The 8,197-nt window shown below is 40.0% G+C and overlaps 1 non-coding gene across 1 annotated transcript; it reads left to right on the top strand.

The window, feature by feature from the left end:
• Positions 1-301: 301 nt before the first annotated feature.
• LOC118652307 lies at positions 302-465 on the top strand. The gene has a single exon (XR_004966558.1). It is a non-coding gene; the product is annotated as a U1 spliceosomal RNA (small nuclear RNA).
• The last annotated feature ends 7,732 nt before the right edge of the window (positions 466-8,197 follow it).

Below are 8,197 nucleotides of genomic sequence, written 5' to 3'. Positions count from 1 at the left end.
GGAGAACTCATGGAGCTTCATGGTGAAGGATGGTCACAATTCTGGAAAAGCTACTGGAAGACAGCGTTAAAGTAGAACCAGTGGATAGATATGAGCCCCCAATCCAAGAATCTGTTCAAAATTCAGACTTCCAGTGGTGACAAATAAAAAACCCTATTTGTGATATTTAAAAAAAGATTATGTCTCCAAATCTGGTCACATTCCAAGGTGCTGGCGGTTAGGACTTCAACTACGAATCTGGGAGAATACAATTCAACCATATCAAACCCAAATGTATAGCAATTGCAGAATACAGTTTGGAATACTTACCTGGCAGGGGAGACACCATGATCACGAAGGTGGTTTTCCCAGGACGAGGCTTATCCATTGAACTTCGGATGTGCTGACCCCTGCGATTTCCCCAAATGTGGGAAACTCAACTGCATAATTTGTGGTAGTGGGGGACTGCGTTCGCACTCTCCCCTACAAAAAAAGAAAAGAAAAGAAAGATGAAGTTTGGAATAATTACTCAAAGAAATATTACACAGCAGTAACACGAATGATAACAACTACATGTGATAAGATGGATAATGTTGATTGGAAAAGGCAAGTCATAAAAGACTAATTTCATTATACCATCCTATTTAATAAAAGAGAAACATGGTAATTGGCATAGGACCGCTACCCTTCCCATTGGCTAATCAGGGCAATATGCAAATTAACTGCCAGCCAAGATAGCGGCCGGCAGCCAGGCAGCTTGAAACTAACATGAGGCTTGCTTGCTTCAGTAACTGAGGACTCCAACGTTCCCCGCCTGCCGCTGCAGGCCTCTGAGCTGCAACTCTAACCAACTATGTAACAAATATAGAAGCTAAACAAAACCCCAGAAACCTGCTTTAGTCCACCGGGCTTCAGCCAGCAGGATCGCAACATTGTAAGCAAAGGCCAGAAACCTACTTTCAGCAGCAGAGGCCTAAGAGCTAGAGCCAAGCCTCAAAGCTAAAACTGGCCCAGAATTAAAAAAAAGAAAAAAAGGAGCGGTTGGGAGCTTCAGTCACCCCCAGCCTGAAAACAGCCCTCAGCCCCTCACCCAGACTGGCCAGGCACCCCAGTGGGGACCCCCACCCTGAAGAGTGTGTGACCAGCTGCAAACAGCCATCATCCCCTCACCCAGGCTGGCCAGGCACCCCAGTGGGGACCCCCACCCTGATCCAGGACACCCTTCAGGGCAAACCAGCCGGCACCCACCCGTGCACCAGGCCTCTACCCTATATAGTAAAAGGGTAATATGCCTCCCAGCACCGGGATCAGCGGAGACGCGAGGCCTCCCAGCACCAGGATCAGCGTGACAGGGGCCAGCGCCCAAACCCTCTGATCGCCCTGCGGCTCTGTGTGTGACAGGGGGCGGGGCCACAACCTCCCTATCTGTCCTGCTCTGTTCGTGACAGGGGAAGGCGCCCCAACCCCCTGATCAGCCCTGCTCTGTGCCTGATAGGGGGGAGCTCCCCAACCCCCTGATCGGTCCTGCTCTGTGTGTGACAGGGTGTGGCGCCCCAACCCGCCCCCCCCCCCCACGGGCCCTGCTCTGTGTGTGACGGGATAGAGCCATAACCTCCCCATCGGCCCTGCCCTGAGTGTGAGAGTGGCCACGCCCCAACCCCCTGATTGGCCCTGCTCCTTGCGTGACAAGGTACAGAGCCCCAACCCCCCTGATGGGCCCTGCTCTGTGAGTGACAGGGGGCAGTGCCCCAACGCCCTGATTGGCCCTGCTCTGTGCGTGACAGGAGGTGGCGCCTCAACCCCCTCATCGACCCTGCCTTGAGTGTGACAGGGGACGGTGCCCTAACCCCCCAATCGGCCCTACCCTGAGCATGACTGAGGGTGGCATCACAACCTCCCCGATCGCCCTGCTCTGTGCATGACAGGGGGCGGCGCCCCAACTCCCCAATCGGCCCTGCTCTGAGCCCCACCAGGGGCTGCACCTAGGGATTGGGCCTGCCCTCTGCCACCCAGGAGCAGGCCTAAACCAGCAGGTCGTTATCTCCCGAGGGGTCCCAGACTGCGAGAGGGCACAGGCTGGGCTGAGGGACCCCCTCATCCCCCTGAGTGCACAAATTTTTGTGCTCCTGGCCTCTAGTTCTTACATAAGAAAATAACAAAACTAAAAGGATATAATTTAGGGATGTGTACACATGTTATCACTATTTTTAAAAGACAAAGGAGCCCTAACTGGTTTGGGTCAGTGGATAGAGCATCGGCCTGTGGACTGAAAGGTCCCAGGTTCGGGTCTGGTTGGGGGCATGTGCCTTGGTTGTGGGCACATCCCCAGTGGGGGGTGTGCAGGAGGCAGCTGATCGATGTTTCTCTCTCATCGATGTTTCTGACTCTCTGTCCCTCTCCCTTTCTCTCTGTAAAAAATCAATAAAATATATATTTTTTAAAAAAGACAAAGGAATGATAAATAGTATAAAATTCAATATAGTTAATTTTTGAATTCTTCTTGGAGAGAAGCAGAGGAATGGAATTCAGGAATAGCCCACAGTATTGATCATGTTCTAATTCATAAATTGGGTGGTGAGCATTTAATAAATCATTACTTATATATACTTCTATCATCATATTCATAATATTCATATATATAAAATATGAATGTATATAATTATTTTTATATATTATTTAGTATTTATCAAATATTATCTAATAACATTAGGTATTAAAAACCCCTCTTATGATAACATATTTCATGCAAATCTATTTGGAAATGGATGCTAATTCATTTTTATTATTTTGCAGTAGTCCTAGTTTTTTTGTTATATTCTTAGAATAATTTAGTGGAGGGTGTAGAATTATAAGAACTCTTTGTAGATAATAGAATGTGTCTCTGCTACAAGATTATCCACATATCAGACTCTTCTCTTTTTGTGCAGTTCAAATTTAATACATTTGTGACTTTATCCCATGCATAGTGATAGCATAGTCAGAATCTATTTCTTTTCATCTCCTCATCCTTGTAAGTTAATGATTGTGATAGTATAATTACATATACTGATTACTTTTTTTAGAGCTGGTTTCTCAGCCTCAGCACTATTGACAATTTGGGCACATAATTCTTTGCAATGGAAAACTGTCCTGTGCCAGTGCAGGATGTTTAGCAGCATTGCTGGCCTCTACCACTAGATGTCAGTAGCACACCCCTACCCCAACCCCCAGGCATGACAATAAAAAAATGTCTCCAGGCATTGTCAAATGTCCCTAGGGACAGAAACCACCCTATTTTAGAACCACTGTTCCAGAGCATTCCTGATGCGAATAACACTTAGATACCCCACACTGGAATTAATTTTTTTCATATCTACTTCACTTTCATTTCTTGCCAAATAAATCCGTTTTGCTCCTTAATATAGAACCTTAGTGAGCTACCAAAACAATGCTGACCACAGTATCACATTCAAACACTTGTAATAACTGAATTTGATTTTTTTAATGTTTTACTTCACAAACGGGTGTGGATGTAGAGTGAAGAAAATCACCTGAGTTTCTCTGTGTTGTCCTGGTAACAAAGCTTAAACTTTAATTTTCTACAGTTACAGACAAAGCCATGCTTTTACTAGTACTTAAATTTTTCCAATTATGGCATGAGACTGTAAAATACATGCAGAATCTTTTCTTTCTACTCTTTTACATAAAGCTCCTTGTATATTTACAATAAATCCATTTCCTAAAATGGATTTACCAGAAATGAAATTATTGGCTCAAGCTTATGAATAGTTTTAGAGCTCTTGAATGTACTGCCTTTACCAAAGGGTTGTACCAGTTCATACCAGCACCATCTCTGGTTTGAAATAATACCACTTAGTAGATAACGCTACTAAAACAATAAGACTTTTTCCAACCACCTTGAAGATATTGGCTTTCTCAATTCTTTGGAATGCTTTCCAATTTCCAGAAGAAAATTTCTTCAACACGATAAAGGCAATATACATAAAACTGACAGATAACGTCACACTCAATAATGAAAGGTTGAAAGTTTACCCCCAAATCAGGAACAAGACAAGCATGCCCACTCTTGCCACTTCTATTCAACATAGTACTGGAAATTCTCTCAGAGCAGTTAGGCAGGGGAAAAGCATCCACATTGGAAAAGAAGAAATAAAATTACCTTTTTGAAGATGACATGATCTTCTATGTAGAAAACTTGAAAGAGTCCATCCACACAAAAACCTGTTAGAACAAAGTTTCAGAATATAAAATCAACACACAAAAATCAGTTCAATTTTTATACATGATCAATGGACAATCTAAAAAGGAAATTAAGAAAATAATTCCATTTACAATAGCATCAAACAGAATAAACACTTTGAAATAAATTTAACCAAGGAGGCAAAAGACTTGTGCACCAAATTATAAATCAGTCCTGAAAGAAATTAAAGAAAACATAATAAATAAACAGAAAGACATCTTGTATTACAGGAATGGAAATTTTAATATTGTTAAGGTTAAGATGACAATACTATCCAAAATGATCTATGATTCAATGTAATCCCTATCAAAATCTCAATGATGTTTTTTGCAGGAATAGAAAAATCCAACTTAAAATTCATATGGAATCTCAAGGGACCCCAAATAACCAAATTACTCTTTAGGAAAAGAACAAAGTTGGAAGTTCTCACACTTCATTTCAAAACTTACTACACTCCAGCCAGTGTTGCTCAGTGATTGAGTGTCAACCCAGGAACCCAGAGGTCACCGGTTCAATTCCTGGTCAGGGCACATGCCCAGGTTGTAGGCTCAGTCACCAGTAGGAGGTGTGTAACAGGCCGCCGATTGATGATGTTTCTCTCCCATCGATGTTTCCATCATCTCTCTATCCCTTTACCTTACTCTCTATCTAAAAATCAATAAAACATATTTTAAAAATTTATTACAAAATTTCAGCAATCAAAAGAGTGGGGTACTGGCAAAGTACAAACACTTTACAATATATACCAAAATAAAAACCATACTGAAAACCAGCAGAAAAAAAGAACTTAGCATTTATTGAGCCTTTTAAATAAAGTAGCCTTTTAAAAATGAACATAATTTGTTTAAGCATAAAGGAAAAGATCAGCAAATGTGACTGCAACAGCAACAAAAGCACAGTTAAAAGCTAACAAACAGTACAAAAGACAAAGTGAATATCTTTGCTTCATAAAGAACTCCTATCAAACTCATTTCCACACACACAAAAAAAAAAAAGAAAGAAAGCTTAACTCCTAAATTTTACAGGAAGGTCTGGAGATGTACATACTAAACCAGTCCTTGGGGAATGATATTAAGGAGCTATAGTAAAAGAGAGAAGATTCTATTTTTATGTGAATTGAACAGTTTTAATTTTATAATAAGCATATGTTATCCTTAATTTTAAAAACATACATTTTTAAGATAAAATGCATCACAACAGATAAACAATTTACTTAAAAAGGAAATAATACTAAACAGAAGTAAATTATTAAACCCTGTCATTATTAAAGAGAAACAAGTTAAATATACACTATCACTCTGCTTCTATCAAATTATAAGACAGTAGGAAACATAATTCCCAGTGTTATTATATAATGATTTATAGCAATAGGAATTGGCACAACTCTTTGGTAAAGCAATTTGAAAATATACTCCAGAGCTCTAAAATTATTCATTATCCTGAGCCAATAATTTCATTTCTGATAGATCCATTCTAAGAAATAATCCAACTAAAAAATAATACATAAAAAACTTAATAGGAAAAAGTAGAAGTGATAAAAGTGCAATAATATGGATATGGCTAAATGAATTATATACATGCATGCATTCAATGAAATATTAGACAACCAGTAGGAGGATACTTTTTAAAGACATTAAATAATATATAGCATCACAGAAAAATTTTTGCCCAGCAGGCGTGGCTCAGTGGTTGAGCGGCAACCTATGAACCAGGAGGTCACAGTTTGATTCCCTGTCAGGGCACATGTCAGGGTCATGAGCTTGATCCCCAGTAGAGGGCATGCAAAAGACAACCGATCAATGATTCTCTCTCATCATTGATGTTTCTATCCCTTTCTCCCTCTCCCTTCCTCTTTGAAATCAATAAAAACAATTTTTTTAAATTCTGAATTCCTAAATAATTATATACTACAATTATAACTACATATTTTTTCTAAATGTCTATACACAGGAGGAAAGAAAGCATCAGAAATGAATATTCCAAATGTTACCCAAAAAATGGTTGTGTGCTCAAGCATGTAAGCTCTTACCATAGGGCTGGCACAAAAGGAGTGTTAAATAAAGGCTAGCGATTATTATTGCTCTTAAAATTAAACTAAGTATTAGTGGTGGTGAATGTGGAATTGTGGGTAATTTATGTATTCATTTTTGCTTGTTTGTTTTTTACTGAATTTCATACAAGAAACACATATTGCTCATATAAGGGGTTTAAGTTTTTAAAAATTTTTAACGCATATTTTTAACGTGTGAGTTTTACTATCTGAATACATTGCTGTCCTTAAATTCACTCTGAGCCAATTTACTGAATCATATTCACTACAATATGTTGATATTGGTCAAGATAAGTGTTCTGGAAAGAGAAACACTTCTTACACTATATATTTCTGTAACATTTTACGTTCTTATACTGAACATGTATAAATATATTATTGCCTGTGTACTTTTTAAAATAAAGGAAAACTTGAAAACAAACATCTCTTTGTTCTCAGATTATAATGAGAGCACATAATACTCTTGCTAAAAAATTCAGTAACTACTCAACTAGTGATCTCAAACAGATGATAAATTTTAGGATGGCGATTACTGTATTTGGAAGGTAGGCAGAGAAAGAGAGAAAAGCCAAGTAGCCAGTTATTTCTTCACTTTGTTGTCCTGGTAACTAAGGCAGCTGGCTGAACTATTTTCTATTATTTTCCAATCCTGTCACAGAAGAAATTTTCAAATGGGAAAGCAGATGTGCCAAGGGTATAATTAATCTCCCTGAAAATGGCCCATTAAAATAATGTCAGTGGACATAAGGATAAAAATGAAACCAAACAAAAGAACTAGAACAAATATGAGCCGAAAGCCGAAGAGGGTTACACATTTGGTTCCCTTTATACAGTAATAAGAAAAATTTTGCGACCGGCCAATAATCTCCACAGCTGTACTCCAAGGAGGCCCAAGCAGGCTTACTCAGAAACCAGTCAGAGTGGGAAAAAGCTTCCTGGGGCCAAAATCACTAATACAACGAAATAAAACTTCCACTGGTAAAGGCTTCAAAGAGGAAAAAGTATGACTTCATGGGATAAATCCGTATAAATGGAGTCTGTTTTCAACAGCCATGTGCAAAATGAGAAATTAATACTACCAGAAGTAACTGGGTCAAGAAAAACCTCTGTATGCAACTAACATGACAGAGCTGCAGTGGTACAAGGACACATCACAAAGCCCTTACACGTGTGTAGATTCCTACAACAGGTCAGTTACCATCAACCACACAGATCCCGCCAGCGTCCAAGTGCAAATGTAAACAGAGATAGATTGCTCTTAGCTGGGTTCAATTTGGGGCTAGTTTCAAGTCAGTGGAACCTGAAGCAGCTGAAAATGTTAGCAACTTTTCACTCACCTGAGAGTGTAAAATAAGATCAGGAAATGTGTTCCTTACTTTTCTTTCCCTCTCCACACTGCCCAGCACAGAGGAATGATTTCTCTCTTAGTGAATCAATACACCAGCTGGGAAAATGTCAGAGGTCAGTTATCCTCAGATTCAAGCAATTAACAGATGAAATGAGCAGCATTATTATCTGCATATGCTACTAGTGTTCAACAAAAATCTCCCAGGCCAAATGTTTTTTTTGTGTTTTTTTTTCCTGAAAGAGAGGGTGTATTGAGCCATATGCTGGCCAGAAAAAGGACCAGGTCGTGGGGCGTGCAGTCTCGCCCAGCAGCAGCAGCAGCAGCAGGGCTCGACGCAGAAGGCAAACATGGCCACTGGCTCAGGATTGACAGGCTCTCTTATACCATGAGTTTGGAGAAGAAAGATGTAAGTTGATTTGAATGAATTTACATTGGCTCTAGATAAAGGGGCAGGAGGAGGTGAAGCAGAGAAAGTTCTGGGATAGGTGCATAGTCCTTCAGGAAGGAGTGTTTACTGCTTCTGCATTGGTTGTGGGCAAATAGGCCCGAAAGTTCAGTGTAAGAAGGATGCTGTTGCACC

This window comes from Myotis myotis, unplaced genomic scaffold, assembly GCF_014108235.1.
Source record: "Myotis myotis isolate mMyoMyo1 unplaced genomic scaffold, mMyoMyo1.p scaffold_m19_p_3, whole genome shotgun sequence".
Lineage (NCBI taxonomy): Eukaryota > Metazoa > Chordata > Mammalia > Chiroptera > Vespertilionidae > Myotis > Myotis myotis.
This window is presented reverse-complemented; position numbering and strand designations above follow the sequence as displayed.